We start from the raw sequence: 22,678 nt of genomic DNA, 5'->3' as shown, positions 1-22,678 counted from the left end.
ACAATCGTCAGCAAATAGTCTGGCTGTTGATGATATGTTCTCTGGCATGTCGTTTATGAACAGAAGAAATAGTAGTGGTCCCAGTACAGTTCCTTGAGGGACGCCTGATGTTTCGTTCGATGATGTTGAATGCCTTCCTTCTAAGACTACTTCTTGTTTTCGTTCTCCCAGAAAGTCGCTGATCCAGTTATTAAGGTTATCTCTAATGCCGTAATTTTTTATTTTTGCTAAGAGTCTCTGGTGAGGAACCTTATCAAAGGCTTTACTAAAGTCTAACAGTATTCCGTGAACTTGTTGGTTCTTGTTGAGGCTGGATGCTAGATCTTCCACTGTTAGAAGGAGCTGTGATTCACATGAATGTGATTTCCTAAATATATGCTGTGACTCAGTAAGGATTTTGTTGGTCTCTAGATGTTTCATGACGACGCTGAATATAATATGCTCCAGTATCTTGCAGAAAAAAGGTGTTAATGATACTGGCCGATAATTTGATGGTTTACTGCGATCGCCCTTCTTGAATAGAGGGGTGACAAAGGCATTTTTTCATACACAAATATATAGGATTCACACACAAATTATTATTTTTGTCTCCATAACGAATATTAACTTCTATCATAAGTTAAAAAAATTAAGTGTAAAAGAAATGAAGACAATGCATAAACTACTCGAAATTATTTATATACGAGTTGACTTTTTATGAAATCCAATTTCCTAACGTACGATTTAATTATGCGGGATACAGGTTAAACTGTTACCTTGTTCCATAGAATTTCGATTTTTCACATCCAATATTTTCATAATTTACTGTACATGATTGAATTATTTCTATATATTCAAAATTTTAAAGCGTATAAATAAATTTTATTTCAAAGAAATAATTATGCAATGTACCAGATAGGAATGCGTATCGTATTCTCATTTAAAAGAAAAAAACGTTGGGAATAATCGTATAGTTTAAAACGGGGCGGGTAAGCTTGGCCGCTTTCATTTTACGTGTCGTTCTTGCTAATATGATTAAAATTTTGTGTCAAGACACAATAAATGCTTGATATAGGCAGATTGTAAAATTATGCAAAACTAACTCGACGAGCAAAGGATTAAATGAGCTATGGAAATACTTACTAAATGTATTTAACGACGAAAGAGAGAATGAATGTTCTTCTACAAAAAAGGAGAATCAATGTTCTTCTATAAAAAAGCTTTAAATTCAAATTTAAAAAAAACCAAAAAACTACTTGTAGTTTTCAGAATAAATCCTGACATTCCGTAAAAAAGGTTACAAAACGAAAAAACCATCTTTCCTGATACACGCACGATCCCGCACTTTACACGAACGATCACCCACGTTACACGAACTATTTAACACGTTTGGCTTGTCAATAATAACGTTGTTACCACTGTATACATGTGTATATAATCATTCATTTCTTATATGTGTTAAATACAATAAACAGTATGCTTGCATTCATTGTGGAGTCTTATTATTTTCTTAATGCATATATATTTAACGTTTGCAACTGAACCTTTAATTTAGTCATTCTGTATCAATTAATCCTTTTTATTTTTTTGATAGTAGGATTCAGTTGTAATGGGAAATGATATGCACACTAACACGATTATTTAACAAAAATCTACTGATTAGCATCATTTTACTTGATTCAGATACGCGTAAAAAAAAATTCCCAGGAAATAAAAACTAAACACAGAAACAAGAAAAAAAATATCACTAAATTGTTAACACAAACCAAATAATTAATAACTTTGAGTGTTACTAATTTGATATGTGTTACAATCGAGGAAAGATTTTACTTTTCCGTGATTAAAGGAAGTACAATGTATCTCATAATCACAGAATCCTTCCTGTTTATGTGTTTCTGGTAAAGTATATTTGTCGCCTATAGAAAATATATAGATAACTAATTAATACCAGAAAGCCATTTACTGTAAAAACAAATACATGTACGTAAAAAAAACTTAATATACTCAATTATACCAAGCAACAAATAAGATACCATGTTTGAGGAGGCCCCGTCCTTTAACATATATATTTGTCAAAAATTATCAACACTGACAATATTGAATGATAAATATAGAGTTGTCAATTATTCGGTGGAAGCGCAAAAATGTCTTCTGACATGAATTTTTTGCTAAAATGTTTCGAGTTTAGAATATTTTCACGACTGCGTGCATGTATCAACACATAGAATATAAGACAAAATTAGCAGTGGAATTTCACTTGTGAAATTAAAACATGTTTAAAGAATGAAATATTTAAGTTTTACTGAGATAAAAAAACAGACTAATTTGATAGCACTGATCTTAAAATTAAAGAAAGGGAACTAACCTATATAATTATTTTTTATCTGCTAACGACTTTGAAAGGGATTAAATAAATTGCTTGCATGAACCGGTCGTATGTTACAATACAATAAATTATATTATGTAAAAGAACTGTTAATATATGTATTTGAGATTGATGTACATGTATTCTGTAATTAATTTTTCTACCGAAAATATACTAGTCCACATTCATTTAAAAGAAAAGAAATATCCTTAAAGCTGCTGTTAAAAGAGGGTTAACTGATAGAAAAAGTTGGGTAAAAATAATATACCATCGCAAATTATGAGAGAACCTTTTTATCATATGTTCTACCATGTATTTTGTTAATCTCAACTTTCTCCGTAAAAATGAAAATTGTGCACCGCACAAAAAATTATATACAAGACGTCAAGAACTTTACGCAGTGAAATAGATTTCCTTTAAGGTTAACAAACACACATTCTATTTTCAAACATTTTTTATGAATTCATGAAATATAATTAAAACAACATTGAATACCTAACATTTACTACTCAACACTTTTCAACTGGATTAATTATTTAATTTTTCATTCTACGTCAATCAACTGCCTAAACCTACGATATGTTCAATTATGACGTCACCTCGCGAAAGAACACACAATGCAATATCAACATTTTATCCCATGAGTGATATCCACCGCATATTGAGATAAACATGTGATAAATATATATATTACATAATGCAAATAAATAAATAAATAAACTTTGGTAAATCTAAACGTGGGCCATGCTCGTATTTTGACGGCTCTTTCCAGAGAACAGTTAGTACTAATTAATTTTATTTCAAACCCAAGGAAATTAATACAAAGTTATTAAATCTGACAAGTAAAAATAAAGAACGACCGTGGATTCAAACAGGATCCTTGAACTAAAAACTTCCTCGTTTGTTTTTATTTTTAAAACATGAATTTTGAAGCGAGAGTATTTTCATACAAATGTTTAGTGGTATGTTTCATTACATAAAATTTGTTTTAAAAGATACATAGGTGATCAATTCGCTATGTTATTTCTGTATTTGCACACTAAACATCACTTTATTTTCATCACCGGATTTTTTTGTCTGCTAACAGTTTCCAGATCTTATGGTAAGCCAATCTTTATCTACCATTTTATATTTAAAAGACCAATGTATAAAAGTTTATAGATTCTATTTATTATCAAAACAAAAGTTTGCTAATTAAAAGATAGTTGATGCACAAATGAGTCAGCTTTAAAATAACAATGTAATAGATCTTCCATTAGTTTTTTTCTGTAATAATAGCAATGTGCATTTGATAACTGAATCGGTGTATTTGTAGAGTGTTAAGATTAACATTTATAGAATTTAGCATATCTTATTTATACACCTCACATATAATTACTTTCATGACTTGTGCCAAAGTTGATGTCAAGGAAAAGATTCATATTAAGGAAATTTAGGAGATCTTTATGAACATTCTTTGCAAACCACTTGATATGTTTGTACATACGATAAGAGGAGAAAAAATCGTCGACAAAAAACAATAAACCTAAAGTGTGAGGTTTACTTTTTTTTCATTTTTTGCAGATAACATTGCGCTTATTAAACAGGCGTATCAACAGAATCAATTTCTCGCAAGAAACGACAAATATGACGCCAGTAATACGGTAGATGGACTGAGATCAGATCTGACAAGAGATGGAGGTCAATGCGCAATTTCAGCAGCGAAGCAAACCGCCACCTTGTGGGTGAATTTGACTGAGATTCACAGCATCCATCACATAACGATCTACTTTATGACAAACGATAATAAATGGGGTAAATATTCCCCCCTTCCAGTATCAAGCATAACTTTTTATAATATTTCATCAACATCATAAAAATTTACAGTTTAAAAACATATTTACATTATCAATTTTATATGATGGAAAGTAAGGCTGTCAAAAACAATCATAAAAATTAATCTCATAAAAACAAGTCATTTAAAAAGAAAAGTTATACTAACTCTAACATTGTTTACGAATAAGAGACTGTTTACTGTGTTATAGAAAACAATTCGGAAAAATCTTGGGTTTATCTATCGATAGTTTTGAAAATTCTACCCCATTTAAAGTCACAAAAAAATATACAATATACAGCTACATGTAGCTCCAAACTAACCTTATTGACAAAACCAATACATTTTTTGAAGTATGTCTTTGTAATATAAGACACTGTCTTTAAAAAAAGCTGCATGGACCATGTGCAGTTTAACGATTGGGCATTTTTTCTTTTACCTTTTAATTATAGTGATATCAATAGTAATGGTTGATAAACGGCCCACGATATTTTTTTCTATAAATGAATGCATCATTTCTTGATGTGAAAAAAAACCAATCCTGCCAAATCTAACACGTGGTAAAATTAAAATATGGACTGTCAGATAAATGAAATACATGTATTTAAAGGAAGCTACAATTCTCGAATGCCTAATTGAAAAGGAACAACTATCATTGAGTTCAGATAATCATAAATAATTATACAAGGTGTCTAAGGATATTTAATATTATTTAAAATTCGTAAAAAATTAAAAATCAGTGTGTCTAAATAAATAAATGAAAAATAAAAATGAAACCATTTTCTACAAAACAGTACGAGGAAGAAACATTTTTTTTTTTATCTCGATATAATATTTTTTGATAATTTGTTTTTGTTAGCTCACCTGAGCTGAAAGCTCAAGTGAGCTTTTCTGATCACCTTTTGTCCGTCGTCCGTCTGTCCGTCTGTCCGTCTGTCCGTCCGTCCGTCTGTCCGTCTGTCCGTCTGTAAACTTTTTACATTTTAAACTTCTTCTCTAAAACCACTTATCCAATTTCAACCAAATTTGGCACAAAGCATCCTTATGGGAGGGCGAATATAAATTGCAGAAATAAAAGTCCGATCTGTATTCAAAGCGGAGAAAACCTTGAAATTGTAGAAAAAGGGGGGTGCATTTTTAAAAATCTTCTTCTCAAGAACTACCGAGGCAAATTCAACGTAGTTCAGCATAAATTATCCTTATGGGAAGGAAAATATAAATTGCAAAAATTAAGTGGTAATTCTGTTTCAAATCTGAGTTATTACGAAAATAATAATAAAGGAAAGGCGTGTTTCAATCAGTTTAATAGGTTCGGGTTCGGCATACAATAAAATGGGCAGACAAGACTTGGCCTGGGTAAAACAAAATATTAGCAGTTATTAATCTGCCAATCTCATTAAAATTTCAGGATATTTGATGGACTAGTATATTTGTATTCGCTGTAAATATTGCTGCAAAATAATGCGTATTTGGAATTGACGATTGCCGATCTGCCCCGGCTTTTATTTTGCCACGGCCCGGGTTTGCATACCCATTTTACCAAGACTCGTATTCCATACTTCTAAAACGAGGTTCTTTGTTTAAAGCAGCCATGACATTATACGAAAAAGGTTCGATCTGACTATGATGAATTTGCTTGTTGTGCAACAGTTCGCGTATGAAGGGAAATTTTGAAACATGCAAAATATATTGGTGCCGATTTTGTGAAATAAATTGAGGCTAGATATTTCAATGCGTTGACAGTTTTCACACATGACGTTGGTGCTAGCTTGTTCTAATTTTCGTTTCGTTTTCATTATTTATGCTTTGTTACCTGGAAACTATCGTCTGTATTTCGTGATTTTTACGTATTAAATCAAACAGAGAATTCGTTAAATCAAACAGTTAACTGTTTACCTGCGCAAATTAAGCAAAATCTGATGTAGGGGTAGGTGCCTACTGAAATACAATTTATTCTATCGGTAATTCGGCATTATCTTTTGCGTAATGGCAGATTAATGCAATAGGTTTTGTTGAGATGCTCGGCATTTTCTCGAGTTTATTCAGTTTAAATAGAGTTTGATATCGCTGACGGAAATATGTAGGTATATACATGTAATATATATATGAATAATTTCGAAAAAATAAATTGTGTTCTTTATTTGTTATCCATGTAGTGCATGTTTCTTGTGTTTAATTGTTTACAGTTTCTATTTACTAACCATATTTGAGTGTTAAGCTTCGAATTATAAGCAAGATACAAAGATTTGCTCACAATTCTATGTTTGTACACATATCTTAAAAACTAAAGATTAAAAAAGTAAAAAATTTGTCAATATTTATTAAGAAAATTTTCAAAGTCTGTTCTTCCAGAAACCAACCTATTGTAAACTTAACCTTTTTAGCTCACCTGAGGGTGGGGCCACAATGGGGGGTCGAAGTTTAACAAATGAATATATAGAGTAAATCTTTAAAAATCTTCTTCTCAGAAACTAATCAGCCAGGAAAGCTAAAACTTGTGTGAAAGCATCATCAGGTAATGTAGATTCAAATTTGTAAAAAATCATGACCCCCGGGGGTAGGGTGGGGCCACAATGGGAGATTGAAGTTTATCATAGGAATATATAGAGTAAATCTTTAAAAATCTTCTTCTCAGAAACTAATCGGCCATGAAAGCTGAAACTTGTGTGGAAGCATCCTCAGGTAGTGTAGATTCAAAGTTGTGAAAATAATAACCCCTGGGGGTAGGGTGGGGTCACAATGGGGGTCGAATTTTAACATATGATTATATAGAGTAAATCTTTAAAAATCTTCTTCTCAGAAACTAATTAGCCAGGAAAGCTGAAACTTGTGTAGAAGCATCCTCAGGTAGTGTAAATTCAAATTTGTGAAAATCATAACCCTGGGGGTAGGTTTGGGCCACAATGGGAGGTCGATGTTTTACATAGGAATAAACAGAGTTAATCTTTAAAAATCTTCCTCTCAGAAACTAATCAGTCAGGAAAGCTGAAACTTGTGTGAAAGCATCCTCAGGTAGTGTAGATTCAAAGTTGTGAAAATCATGATCCCCAGGGGTAGGGTGGGGCCACAATGGGGGTCAAAGTTTAACAAAGGAATATATAGGGTAAATCTTTAAAAATCTTCTCAGAAACTAATCAGCCAGATGATTCTTTATAATTGTTAAGACTTTGGCCCCAGGACAATTCTTTGGCCTCACGAGAAGGTTCAGAGGTTGATGTACGTTTATATCCCATATATAAACTATTGTTAAGGATCTTTTTGAGAACTGCAATACTCAACATATGATATGACTATAAAATCATCCTGTTAGAAAAGGGACCAATGATTATAAACATAAGAATATCCAGGGGAAAATGGATTTTATTTATACAGGATCTACATGTATTATTGTACATTGTCCAGATAGTTTGTATTATGACTCCATTAAGCTGATTTTACCATACCTATTGTTCCTCAGGTGAGCGATGTGGCCCATGGGCCTCTTGTTTGAAATTGTACGAGTAAACATAATGCCAAAAATACCCTACGGAAAAAAAAACAACTGATCAAACAATCGATTATTTGCATAAAATTTGATAAAACGGGGTCTATACAGCTGGTGTTGTTTCTCATTAACTTGGCAAACAGTCTTAAGAGAAACGGGCTTTAATTCACACACTCTCTTTTAATTTGTCTAGAATGTTTAAACATTTGTGAGATTTGTTAAGGGAAAATTTACAACAAAAACATTAATGAAAAAGCACTGATTTTAATTTTACAATTAAAATAATCAAACGTTATTCAGAAAGAAAATGGTACCACATGTAATAAACACATGGCGTAAAAATCCGAAATGGCAAATATTTTGCAGTCGTTTGTGTAATCACTTTCAGAAAATTTATTCATACGTAAATTTCAATTTCATTTTAAATGTCATTCACATAATTTTCTTAATATTTTTAAATTATTACATAGGTTCTTCCAATGCCTTAACACCGCTGTTCCTTGGATTCTCTGTGTATGTCTCCAATACAACAGACAAATTAGAAGGGATGCTGTGTTTCAAAGACACCAACTTCACACTAGACACAATACCTGCTGTGTTCACCACTGCTTGTCCTGTACATGGACAATATGTAATATATTATAACGAGAGACTATCATGGCTTACCTATCCCAAAGAATACTCTCCATATGCTGAAAGCAATTTATGTGAGGTTGAAGTATATGGTGAGTCTTTTATTGATAAACTATCATAATTGTATTTGTATAATTTATATTCTATGTCATTATAGGTGCGTAGATTATCAGGCATATTCTCAGGTTTTCACTAACTTTCAAAACATTGACGATTCAAAAGCTACAGACGTCCGTTTAGTTTTATCTTACTGTATTATCATAAAATATAAAAAAGGCATAATATTTGAATTTTCTGCATCAAAAGAGTGTTCTTTCGTGAATGTTTCAACGTTAACAAAGGACACAGTTGGGGTTAATTACGCATCAGTTTCAAAGTTTATTGATTTTTGTATTAGTATTGAATTATTTTAGCCTCGTCGTCCTTATTCGTGTCATCTTTGAAAATTGGGATTTAAATAGTTTTAAAAATGTGTGAAAATAAGAAATTACATAAAGGTAATAGCTTAAGTAGTGCATTTATAAAATCTAGTGTCAGAGCACTAAAAAAACTTTGCTCTAAAAAGCAAAAATAATAAATACGTAAGGAGGTCATTGACGTTGCCCGACTATCACCATCCCACGTCAGCACTTTAATTTTGTGCAAATGGTACTTATTTAAAAAAGTAATTGTTTTAGAAAAGAATGTACAGTCGGATCAAACAGATCTTTTACAACATATAACATAGCATAGCATAGAATTGAAATTTCATAGCATAGCATGGAATCTCATACAATATCATTGGAATATCATACAAAAGCATACAATCTCACAGATTCTCATTCATCATGGCAGACCATAGCTCACCATACCATAGCATACCATATCACTTTAACCCGGTTTAAAATGCTTTTATTAAGAAGAATGAATGTTGACATTGCAGATTAGTGGTCAACCTTTGCTTCATAGCATTTTACTTAGTAAATGTTAGAAAATCTCTGTGTATGGATGCGTTTTGTTGAAAATTCATAGCGTACCATAGCATTCTATATCATTAAACACCTCGTTTCAAGTTCGCATAGCATAGCATACAAATCTCAAGGTATTTCATTTAAATCTCATAGCATATCATTTATATATCATACCAAATCATTTCATAAAATTGTAAAAGTTATTAATGAAATTGTTGTATCTGCTCTTAATGGAACGCAATAAAGTAAAACGAACATCAACTCATTTGAAAAAAGAAGCAAAAATGTATATCATGAAGCAGTGGTTAATGTTGAGCGTTGAAATTTCATCTATAACAATTTTCTTTGTGTTGATAGTCGTTACTGATATCATTAAACAGTCCATATCAGTTTAAGGTAGCTCGCGGGTTTACCTGCTTGTGAGAAAACCTACCTTGAAAATTTGTCCACGTGATCCATAGGTTTTATAATTTTATTTCTAAAATTTATTTAAGATTCGTCTGCGCGGTAATTATGTTATTGTGTTTCAAATACAGTGTCATTAATAAAATCAAGCAACGCCATTTCAATGAACTATATAGTAAAATGCACATTTTAACCGAGAACCGCATTACAAAACTATGCTCCAAACTTTTAAACGATTCAGACGAAATTAATCATACTCAACACAAAAACAGAGGAGATAACTATGAATCAATTCATAAAAAAATATCAGTATGTGTTCTCGGCATATTTTTGGCAAAAAAACTTTAAAAATTTAAAAGATTTTTCAAAACCTTATATTTTCATTACGACGTTAGCCTGACGTCATCATTTCCTTACTTCTTAGAACACCAAAATTGAAATGCATTTATTGACAAGACTAGCTGTTTAACACATTTTAGAACATGTAAATGCTTATTAGACATTATTGTGAATGTTATCAAATGCAATTAATGTAAGGCTGTAAAGATACATGTACAGAAAATTGCTATTTTTGTTTTTATGAAACTCTGAGTCAATCAATGCAAAAAAAAAAATGCCAGGCAACTACTGACATTATAAGTAAGTAATCGAATAAAACAGTTATCTCAAGCCAAAAGAAATTTAAGAATTTAATCGGTAGTACAGATTACGAAAGTTATAATTGTAAAAAAAAGCGAAGTTAATGCATACATTCTATTTTAAAACATGACTTTAAATGGAAGAGTTCTAACGCACACTCATTCTTTATCTATATAGAACAAAATGTGACAATGTATGTGACATCTTTAAATTTTCAGCACTTGATATTATAAATCTCTGTATAAACAGTCATAAACCGCATATAAGCTTTCTAAAATATTTTCTTTTATACTTCTAAATATCTCATTTGTCATTTTTAAAAAAAAATATGAGTTTACTATGACAGTCAACTCTTCACGTCGATTCCTATTGTGACGTCAGCAAACCCGCGAGCTAAGCTCTATCATTTAAGAAAGGCTATGTATTCCATCAACGTTGTTAGTGAGAGGTTAAATTGCATTGGTTTCTATACAGTGGTATGATATTGTTACTGAGTTATTTTTTGACTTTCACAGGCTGCGCAGTTGGTGAACATTATGGAGTTAACTGTTCCATTCCCTGTCCAGATGTCAACTGTCAGTTTTGTCACATAGAGACGGGCACCTGCCAGGGCTGTAAATCTGGGTACCAAGGTCACCGATGTGAATTGGGTACACTTTTATTTACTACAATTAATCTACATTTCCTCCCTTCTTATCCCATTTCCTTCATTAAAAAGTATTATCAGAACAAGACCCCTTCATAATATTTTTTAAAGAAAATACATTGCTGGAAAATATACTGACGCTCTTTTAAATTTTTTTGACGTATGGTTTTAGCCAATTCATTTTACATGTAGCTCCATTCATATAATAAGTTGAATGTTAGAAGTTGGTAATTCCTAACCCGGTATACATTGCATGCAGCCTTAGTCTGGAGTCTACATAGCTCTTCCTTACCCATGACTGTATTTACTTTATTCTGATAAGAACATACTACTCACACATATAGTAGTATAATTTTATGAAATGATCAAATCAAAATATTTAAGATGTGAACGTTAAAAAAATATAGCTTCCATTAGTCTTCGGTTACGTATCTAAAAAGATAAGGCTGAATACATTGTATTTTATAAATATGAAACATAATAGAGACACAATGACTTCTTCATTCAACAAAAGGTACACCTCATATTTCATCGAAAATAATAAAGATGACACCTCGATTATGTAATTTATCAGTGATTCATTATCTATAGCGTGTCCATACGGGTTCTTCGGACAAGGATGCGCTGATAAATGTAACGAGAAATGCAATGGCTGTAACACTGTAAATGGTCTGTGTGATTATGGATGTAAATCAGGCTGGACAGGGGATAACTGTAATAAAGGTAGTAAAGTTGTCTTTTGAGAACTTCAATGCGTTTTCATATCTCTTTTTTTTTGGTGGGGGGGGGGGGGGGGGGGGTCGGGGGGTCGAACGTATATTAATCGCGTTTTTAAAACATCAAGAAACTAATTGCTTTTTTGTTTGTTTGATTTTTTTTCCTTTCATCAAGTAGCGTAAGGATAAATATATCATATGTTTATGCCAGTTGTATTTAATAATTACCTGTTTTTTGTTTGTTCTTTATGTACAGCCCTTAAATCAGACGGTTGTTTTAAACAAAGTAGAATTGGCGGTTAAATTAAACTATACCTATTGTTTAAGGATAAACCAAGTTTGGATATTAAAAAAAACAATATGTTTAAAACCTCTCCACAGTATCAGTGTTCTTAGGATAATATATTCTCTTTTGATAGCATGTGACAAAGGGTTGTATGGTGTTGACTGCAACGAAACATGTGGATACTGTCGTGAAATTAACCACTGTTTTCACATTGATGGAAAATGTCTTACTGGATGTAATGAAAGTTATCTGGGAGAACTTTGTAAAATACGCAGGGGTACGGTTTTGGCAATTTCATATCAACAAAAATACTGCTTCATTTTGCTGTTGTTGATATCTTGTTATTTTAGTCAAACAGAAATGGTTCACAAAAAAACAGTTTCTTTATTTTTGATCCCCACTTTCGAAAAAATAAATTATGCAGATTAATATGAAGTCAGAATCAGGTATTTACGTTCAATTCACAAAAACAGAGGAACGAATTCATGTTTATGCAGCTCTTAGAAAGTGATTTTTAATTCTTTCTTTTTATTTGGAAATTATTATATTTGTTTTTTATTAATTTGTTCAATCTGATATCTAAACGGAAACGATATTAAGTCGACTTTCTGCTCTGATTTTCAGCGTATGACGAAACTTCCTTCATATCACCTAACATTCCACTGGTTGGAGTAAGCATTGCAGCTGCTGTTGTTATATTTGTGGTTATTGTTGGACCATTTATTTACAAAAGGTGGCGTGAACTCATATTGTTATAACAAAATGTTTATGTGAAACTTTTATGTTTTTTTTATGATCTCTACGTTCTGGATAGTTTATTTATTATACCTTTTTTATCAGATGCAGAATAAGAAAAGCACAAATCCAACAAAGAAAAGTCAGCATTTGTGAAACTGGTGACGCAACAGATTGCATGAACTACTGTTGGTGTTCGATTAAATATTTTAGTTTCTAAATGTTTTTCTTTACTGATGGATTAAACTAATCACGCATAAGTAATATTTTGAGTTTAATATTTTGTAGCCGCATATAACACAGAACAAGCTGATTTATGCATTTATCAGAATGTAGAAGAAAACAAAACCAACGGGGTTAAAGTTTGTAGTAACACTTCAACTCAAGAAGTCAGAAAATCAAAATTTGATATCGACAACATGGATTTTGATGGAAACATTCGAAAGAAAATTATGTATGGGGATATATGCTGGAGAGCCAAAACAAATCCGGGTGTTAATATTAACAACTTCGAAAAGATAATTGGTGAAAACTCGAAAAATAATGACGATGGTTTTAAAAAGGAATATGAGGTATGTTTTTACGCAAACGTTAATAACTGTTGATATTTTTTCATAATGGGTTATGAATTTACTCATTTTCAGTTTCTGTTCGATGTATTCACCAAAAATACTATCACTGTACAACGGAAAAAAATTTCCTACTTAGGGAGGCTACTTAGCTGATAAACCAGACCAATTTACAATAAACAAATTACATGCATGACACTTTATTATCTTCACGTAAATCAGAAAAATATAGTCTTGAAAAGTTTTGTTTGTATCGTACATGTACCATTTTTAACAAGAAAAAAAACCTGTCAATGTGACAGCAAACCGAGTTTTCTTTTGTGGGAAGAGTATCCATAATCTCTTTGTTAACCCATAATCGATGAACAATGCCTATCCGGAGAGATATGGTACTCTATATTCAATATTAATATTGACAAAAATAACTGGTTTTTTTAATTAATTACCAGAAATCAAAATCCTAGCAAAAAGCACACCTCTGATATATATACAATTAATCTGCAAATCAGCAACTTCCTATCTTGAAAACTGAAGGAGGAGTTATCCGTACAATAGGGGTACCCTATATGCAGCATTTTGATCATTTTTTCTTTCCTGTATGCATAATTTTCACATGACTTTATTTTAGCTTATAACTATATTTGCTAGTTAACTTCAAATGGATAAGAATAAGTTGCAGAAAATAATGCTTTTATAGTTTCATTAAAGGTTATACTTCTGTTAATTGGTACATATATGCAATAAAAATATCTACATCATCTAAATGTATCTTTTGAATATCTAAATTAGTGAACAAACAGTTAACTTGTAACTTTGATAGTGATAATACTATTTTTAAACCCCCCAAAAAAGAAAGAAGAAAAATATTGATTTAATTTGTTTCACAGTCATTGCCGTACGGAGAAAGATATCAATGTAAGACGGGAATACTTCCTGAAAATGTCCAAAAGAACAGATTCAAAACAACCTACACATGTATGTATCTAATAAGGTCATATTAAAATTTCAAATTTCAAGAAATGACACGGCATGTTTTCATAGTGATCATTAATATGATATATTTTTAAGAACATATCCTCTTTTGTTACGGAGCCGTAATACATTACGGTATTATTGTATATGAAATCGGTGTGCTTCCAATTTACACTGCTAATGACTGTTTTTTTTTCATAAACAAATGCTAATTGTAGATGACCACTCGAGAGTAATTTTAACTAACAGACAACAAGACTATATCAACGCTAATTACGTTGACGTAAGTAATACATAATTCAAAACAAATGCTTAAGTGGCTGATACATCGAGAAACTACAAGTTATCTTATATTGTATATTTCTAAGGGAACGGAAAAAACGGATGTCTACATTGCAGCACAAGGTATAAAAATAATAGTTCTTACACGAAAATCAACGAAACTAAGTAGCATTGGTCAAATTATTTCATATCACAAATTATTCATTATTTGACTAAGCAATGAATTTTGCATATTTAATGTTTTGCGAAAAGGACCTAAGAAAAACACGCTTGAAGACTTTTGGTTCATGATATGGCAAGAAAACATAGAGCAGATAGTTATGTTAACTAACCTCAAGGAAAAAGCAAGGGTGAATAATGTCCCTTTTTCGTCAATGAATTTGAATCAAATCGAATATGTGTAATAATAAATACTGCTAGTATATATAATAATAAAAACATTGTATAATTTTAGACAAAATGTGTCCAGTATTGGCCAGACCTAAAAATGGAGATGAGTTGTGACTTTCTCGGACTATATACCACTGAGGAATGTCTTTACGACAATTATGTTATTCGAAAACTAAAAGTATCACACGCAAGGGTATAGCGTAATTTATTTTGAAAATCAAAATCTTAAAAGTACAACTACTAGAACATATTTGAACAATGATAGGACAAACTTTACGAATAAACCATGCCTTTGTATATCTAGCAGCTGTTATATTATCTAAATTATTTTTCTTTTAATTTTTGGACGACTTTCCAAATAAAATATTGATGCATAATTAGAAAAAAACAAAATGATAGAACGAGCTAATAGAACAAAAAAAATAGAAATCCTTTTTTCGACATTTATAAAAGTCATTCTTTTTGTTCGTTTTTTACTTAAAAAATGAAAAGGTAGGACTAGGTACATGTAAAAAAAAATATTTTCTGAAATGTTCAGAATCTATAACATTATAAAAAATTAACATAATGATTTCGTTGCAAAAATCAGTTACATGTCTGCAATAAGACAACTGTCAAAAGAAATGTTTCATTATTTAATGAGTGTATTAACACGCATTTAACATTTATCAGAAATATAACTTGCTTATTTCAGCAAAATGAAAGTAGAATGATCACCCAGTATCACTACACCGCCTGGCCGGATCACGGTACACCGGATCCGCTTTGTCTTTTATCATTCCACGGCCGTCTAAAAAGAACAAACACGTCAAGGAATTTAGGCCCAATTCTAGTTCATTGCAGGTATTTCCCTTCTACGTCACTTTATGTATTACTGATTTGCTTTCGTTTGTCCATTTTTAAATAGAAGAGGGGGAGGGGGGTAAGATCGCACACATGCCTATTCGATTAAGTCGTAAAATCAATTTTTAACTTATTATTTTCCCAATTGAATCCATTTAAATATATTATAATACAAATTTGCAAAAGCGCAATTTATAACCATATTCAGTTTTAAATATATTAAACAAATGATACGAAAAAAATATATCATAACATTTTGGTGGTACCAAACCAATAACATAAAAACCCTATACATATAAGGTTTGTTTATGTCATGTGCTCTAACCACAGAGCCATTTCAGACACAAAAAAGTAGGCTGTTTAAATATTATGTGTGACTTTGGCCACGATTTTATGGACTTGTTTTATTTTTTCAAAACGTTCAATTGTTGGAATATAAAATGATATTTTTAATGTATAGTGGGTCATCTTTCCACGTTTTTGTTGATTATAATCGGTTTGTTTTCCATTATACTTATTTAGACTATGAGAAAAGTATTGAGCACAGACCCGCTATTTAAAGGGAAATACCTTGAAGTTCTAAGAAATGACACAATTTGCAGGTTTTGTTACGTACATGTATACGTATATGTCACTTAGACACGACTATTATATCTTCTCTCTCGCGATTGATTAAAATGACAACTTAAACAACTAATACACAAGTTACAAATGGTAAATAAAAAAAAGATAGAAAACTAAGGTAGTCAGTGGAACCATACACACGAAGAATACATATTATATCTACTGTATGTATTGCCGGCATATTCGAATTCAGTAATATAGGCATTAAAATATAGCTGTCTAGTAAGTTTGTATTATTCTTTTTGTGGGTTTTTAAATTAAGGACATGTAGTGATTAATAAGGCCAAACACCTGACTATGACAATGTAACGAATTTTACCTAGTCTTTAAAACGGACATTAATTAAATTTCTGAAAATCCCGGTATTTAAAAATATTAATAGTTTCAATATCAAATTGTTTGAAACCAGAATGTAAGGACGGAAACCAAATGACTATATATTATTTCACATGGCATAACGTCTAGGGTTATACAATCATCACGGAAAGTGTTTTACAATTGTTCAAATCTGGATATTAGGAAGTAATTATACAAAATAATTTCAAAATAACTAGACATATAGGGAACACAAAACGTTAATTTCCTTAACTCGGTGGAAAAGGACTAATAAACTAACAAAAGGCCCATGGGCCTCATCGGTCACCTGATTAACTAGAGTGTGGCTTTCGCAATGTATATTCATGCATATTATTATTTCAGGTCTAATGAAACATTTTCAATATTCCGGTACTGTGTAATCAAATAAACTTTCAAAAAAAATTTTCAAAAATTGTAGCATTTCATACAGTGACATATTTTAACAAACCTTAAGTTAAAATGTTTAAAATCGGTCGAGATTACTCCACCCTTCTCGGGGATATTAAAGAAACAAAGGGACAATTTAGCGTCTTATTTTGACTTTCATATAGAAAACTGTAATATTAAAAAAGCTGTTTTAAATTACACAAGAAACACATATCGGTGCATTATCAGGTGATAGCAATACACATCTTGCGCATACTTCTTAACAGAGAATGAGATAAAACAACGCTATCCTGCACTTTTTAGAAAACAATAAAAAATATCAAGTGAAAGCTAAACCTCTCAGCTATATCAACACTGCTACTAGAATCAAACAATCACCGTGATTATATTGTGAATCATCGGGTCTCAAAAAACCTAACTAACTTTTTAACAGTTTTCAGGGAAAACGATATGTTTCATCAAATGAACACAAAACACAGAATTCTAACAGTACTCTTCATATTAAGCATTGTCAAAATATTAAAATCGTGTTAAGTATGAGGTTCAATGTTTACAGTTTAGTGTTGTTATAGTCCGTTTTCTATATCGTAAACAAGAGGCCCACGGGCCACGTCGCTCACCTAAGAAATAAGTATGATAAAATCACCTTAATGTAGTCATACAAATGTACTACAATATATCTGAACAATGTGGTAAAATACATATAGATTATTACATGACAAAGGAGAAGATTTTTACGTAATAAATGCATTCCCACTTTACAATTATTATAGCCCCACCCTAGCTTCAGATCCCCTGACCCTGTGGCTATGACTTTCTCAATTAAGGCAGAGACCTAAATGCTTGTTACAATTATGCAAAGTTTGACTGCTTGATGTTCAGAAGTAAAAAAAATGAAGATTTCTTAAATACTGCATTATTTTAGATTGATTTAGCCCACTTCTAAAGCCAAAGGGGGTCAGGAGCCATAAATTTCACAATGTTCATTCTCTTCACCTGTAGAAGTGCTATGCAAAATGTAATTGAAATTGGTTTAGTGGTTTGAAGGGAAAAGCTAAAAATGTTCAAAAGTTAAAGAACGAGGAACGACGTACAATGAATGACGACGAAAACCCCCCAGATAGCAATAAGTCACCTAAGTGACTAAGTGCTCTTAAACTTGTAAATAAACGAGGACACTTCAACATGACATTACGTCATGTATGCTGGTGCCTCAAGTCAATAGCGGCATAAACGTTTGTCAGCTTACCAAAGATTATCAAATGGAGCTTTTAGGATTTAATTTCAAGAAATTATTTTTTTTATTGATAACACTGTAGGAAAATTTTTACGAATTGATCGATGTAAAAATATACAAAGAAACTAGACTCTTGTTGCTATAACAACAAAAAGGTCTTCCGTTCTTCATGTATTAATCTGTACAAAACATCCATTTATCTTGTAAACAGAAAATGAATATAATATAGACTGTACAGGAATTTCCAAAAAATAAACAAAACAAAAAGACAAAGTGTCAATTTTTGAGTACTTTTGTGACGACCGGAAGTTAGGCCGGATCAAACAGAACATAGTAAACATATCTTCATACATTGTTTTGTCTTTCCTCAAAGTTTGGATGTTCAAGTTTTTGTCAATTTGTTGTTAATATCTTGTTGAAAAATGGTTTTTGTCTCGGGACCGGAAACGAACAAATGGAACTGATGAAAGAAATTGAAAGTACATATTTTAGTACATTTACCTACGATACGTTACTGTTCATCACATTGAGTAAAATGTTATAAAAAATCTAAACTTAAAAATAAAAATGTCTGTTGCTTGAACGCTTCGTAGTGAGAACCAGAAGTGACGTACGACTAAATGAAACCCCTTAAACACATTTTCAATCAAATGTCCATTATCCATACAAGTTTTGTGTTTTCATTGCTCATAGTTTCTGAGCTCTTGTTGGTACTTTGTTTTTAAAAAAGAAGGCTACCTGAGATATTTGAGAGTTCTCACCGGAAGATTTTTTGTTTTTGTTTTTTTTTTACCATCTGTAGATGACTTTTGTATTTTTATAGCTTAAATGTTATTCCATTCTAAATAACTAAGATATTTTTAAAAAATCAAAATTGGGTGTACTTCCTGTGTCGACCGGAAGTTACGCCGGATAAAAAAATAGCGTTAACACATGTACAAACACAAATCTATCATTCTACAAAGTTTGGTTGTTTAAGTCGTCACCGTTTTAGAGATCTCGTCGAAATAAGGTTTTTAGTCTCAGGACAGGAAACGGACAAACGGAAGTGCTCAGTGAAAATTCAATTTATTATTTCTTGTTTACTTTCCTATCTCACATTATTATTTATCAAAGTAACTGAAACTATTGATTGAAAACAGTTAAACGGATAAACAGCTTGATTTGTTTGAACTCTTCCGGTGTGGACCGGAAGTGACGGTCGACAAAATGAAACTGGTTAAACACATCTTCAATCAAATGTCTGTCATTCGTGAAAGTTTCGTTTTTTGATCACTTTTAGTTTCTGAGATCTCGTGGGTACAACATGTGATTTAAAAAAGATACCTGAGATTATTGAGATATCTCACCTGAAGTAGAATTTTGTTGTTGATATAAAATCGCATAGATAACCTATGTATAGATTTATACTTAAATATTTATTATATGGAAAAGGAATTTAATGCGTATAAATAATTATTTTTGAAGTGCTTCCAGTGACAACCGGAAGTTACGCCGAACAAAACAAAATAATTTAAACACATCTACAGCTATAGGTCTATCATCCCATTAAGTTTGGATGTCCAAGTGCTTGCCGATTCTGAGATCTCGAGGAAACAAGGTTTTTTGACGCGGGACAGGAAACGTACGACTGGAAATGAATTTCAAAAAATGAGAAAAAACGCCTTGAGATATTATCATTCTCTATCATCCCTGAAAATTTCACGGAAATCGACCAAGCCATCTCTGAGAAATTTTACCGATAAAAAAGGGGGAAAAAAGAAAAGGAAGAAAAAACATAACAATCACTATAAGGTCTTCCGTTTAAAACGGAAGACTTTAAAAAGGGGCGAGTTTGACCTTGTTCAGAACAATGGTAAATCTTGATAATCATAAGTATAATTCGACAATAGAAAACACATTGGTTTAAAATTATTCTTTTGTTACTTTTATGACTACTAAGCTTGCATTATTTTCATTTATCATTATTGAGCTTGCATTTAACAAAGAAGTAGCCATTGGTGATGAAAATGTATAATTAAGCATAATGTCTTCTAAGTTTTGCAAATTTCAATACAGATATGAACATATAAAAAATATTTGTAATTTTCTTTTTTTTTACGACTCATGCTGATAAAATGTGTGTAATGTAAATAGCATGAACAGATAATGAGATGTTTACATTTTAATAGAAGATCTTAAATCTAGTAATGGTGTTATTATAATTTTTTCTTTCCAGTGCTGGAATTGGAAGAACAGGAACCTTCATAGCAATCGATGCCCTGTACGAAGAAGGTCAAAAGACAGGCATAGTTTACATTGCAGATTACGTGACAAAAATGAGGGAAAAAAGAATGAATATGGTCCAAACCTATGTAAATATATGCAAGATATTTTAATATTACATTTCACTCAGTCATTTACGCATTTAAGAGAATCTTTCTAGAGTAACAACATTGAAACACCTAATGTACTTTCTGATATAAGAAATCTGTGAAAGCTACACATATTAATTTTGTTTCTTGTTGGTCTTCATTCGTTGAATGCGTAAACAAATACCTTACGCTTTCTAGTAATGAAAGAATATATAACATAATTTGCACAAATTATATAATGTAATACGAAAAACATTATTTGCTTCCAGGAACAATACAAGACAATATATCTGACCCTATATGAAATGTTTAAAGAACCAAGTACCTGTCATAATACAGGAAATAGCATTCAACATCTCCAGACCATTAAGAATACAATTAGGACGATGTATTGTGAGTTAGAAGGAGGTTCAAGGTCAGTATTGTATTTACATGTATCATTTGCACACTTGAATCATTGCATTCTTTAAATCCATCCTCCATTAGTGTAATTTATCATTTTCTTACTTTTATATTTAGCATGTTTGATCAATTTGCCTTTTTTAATAGATAAAAACACATTTTGACATTAGTTTGTAATTTTATTTTTTAAATTAAAGCACAGATTCGTTATAAATTGGATATTGTTCGAATGAGTTGGAACTTTTCCGGAACTAATACAGAACGCATTGGTTTGATACAGACTATCCCGAATATCTAGAATATCTAGAATATAAAACACGTTCAGAATAACCGAACTGATTGTCCCTCTCACCAAACAAATGACAGAATAAAAATATCTATTAAAATTTAAAAAAAAACATAAATATCAAATCCGTTGACAGAGACTTTTTCCTGTATGGTCATCCCTGTTTTAAGAGGACAACTGTTTATTATATAATAATTTGATAATAATATTACAAAATTAGTTTTTGTACCTAAATAAACATTATATTCAAGTGTCATTCAAATTACAAATCATTGCACATAATATTATTAGTACATACAAAACCCACTTACATAACATTTTACAGTTCCGGATGAAAAAAAAACAGTTACAAAATGTACATGCATTGTATATCAATACGCTTATTCTATATGTCATGTTTTAGAGATGCTTCATCCCGTTTGGCTTCACTACACAAAGAAAACGGTTACAAAATGATGTCAGAAGAAGGAGTTACACAATCGTAGAATTGCCCTCAAAATCAGAAAATGTTAATAGATTTCTAGTTTGTGAAATTAGTTTTTATGACTTTTATTTCTTATCTGTACATGTTTTAATATTCGATATATATGTTTCTTATTGTTATGAATCTCTATAAAAAGTATAATATATGCTGAGTTTATATTTGCCTCAATTGTTAAACGTTTAAAACATCAGGTAAACTTATAAGCCTTTCTGTGTTTAAGAGTAGTTAATGAAATATAAACTGTATACGGTATTATTTCATTGCACCATCTGACGGTAATTGATGTAAGGAATGCTGAATGCTAATCAGATAAAAAAAAACAAGCACAGTTTTGAAAAAGCCAAATGCCATAATAGGGGATTGATTTTTGACAAAAGAATATGTATGCTATGTTTTGATTGAAAATGGAAACTTTATAAAATCTAAGACGCCGAGTAAAAAAATATATTTAGGAAACTTTTGACAAAAAGACATGGTTTAATAAGAAAATGAAATTGAACATTACGTTAAAACCAAACATTTACTTGAAATGAATTGCATAAATCCAAAGCAATAAATATTGTATCTGTATTGTTACAACATAGAGTTGTTCCCCTTTTACTATCAGACATTTCAATTCCGGATTGAATTGGTTATAACTTTGTGTTTTTATAACATTTTAAAAACTTTTGAATAGTATTTTATTTAGTCAAGTTTTACAGCAACTATTATAGTCATCGTCATGATAGACTTAACACCAATGGAAAATAAATACTGATCAAGTCAGCAGTTGTGAAAAATTATACGTAAACGATCTATTTGTCAGGTATTTAAATGTGTGTATATTTTTCTTTTTAAGTT

General features: G+C 31.1%; 1 pseudogene; it reads left to right on the top strand.

Moving 5' to 3' along the window:
* Positions 1 to 3,312: 3,312 nt before the first annotated feature.
* LOC128174258 (receptor-type tyrosine-protein phosphatase U-like) lies at positions 3,313 to 21,878 on the top strand (annotated as a pseudogene).
* The last annotated feature ends 800 nt before the right edge of the window (positions 21,879 to 22,678 follow it).

Source organism: Crassostrea angulata, chromosome 2 (assembly GCF_025612915.1).
Source record: "Crassostrea angulata isolate pt1a10 chromosome 2, ASM2561291v2, whole genome shotgun sequence".
Taxonomy (NCBI): domain Eukaryota; kingdom Metazoa; phylum Mollusca; class Bivalvia; order Ostreida; family Ostreidae; genus Magallana; species Magallana angulata.
Note: the sequence above shows the minus strand (reverse complement) of the source record. Positions and strands in the feature narration are given on the sequence as shown.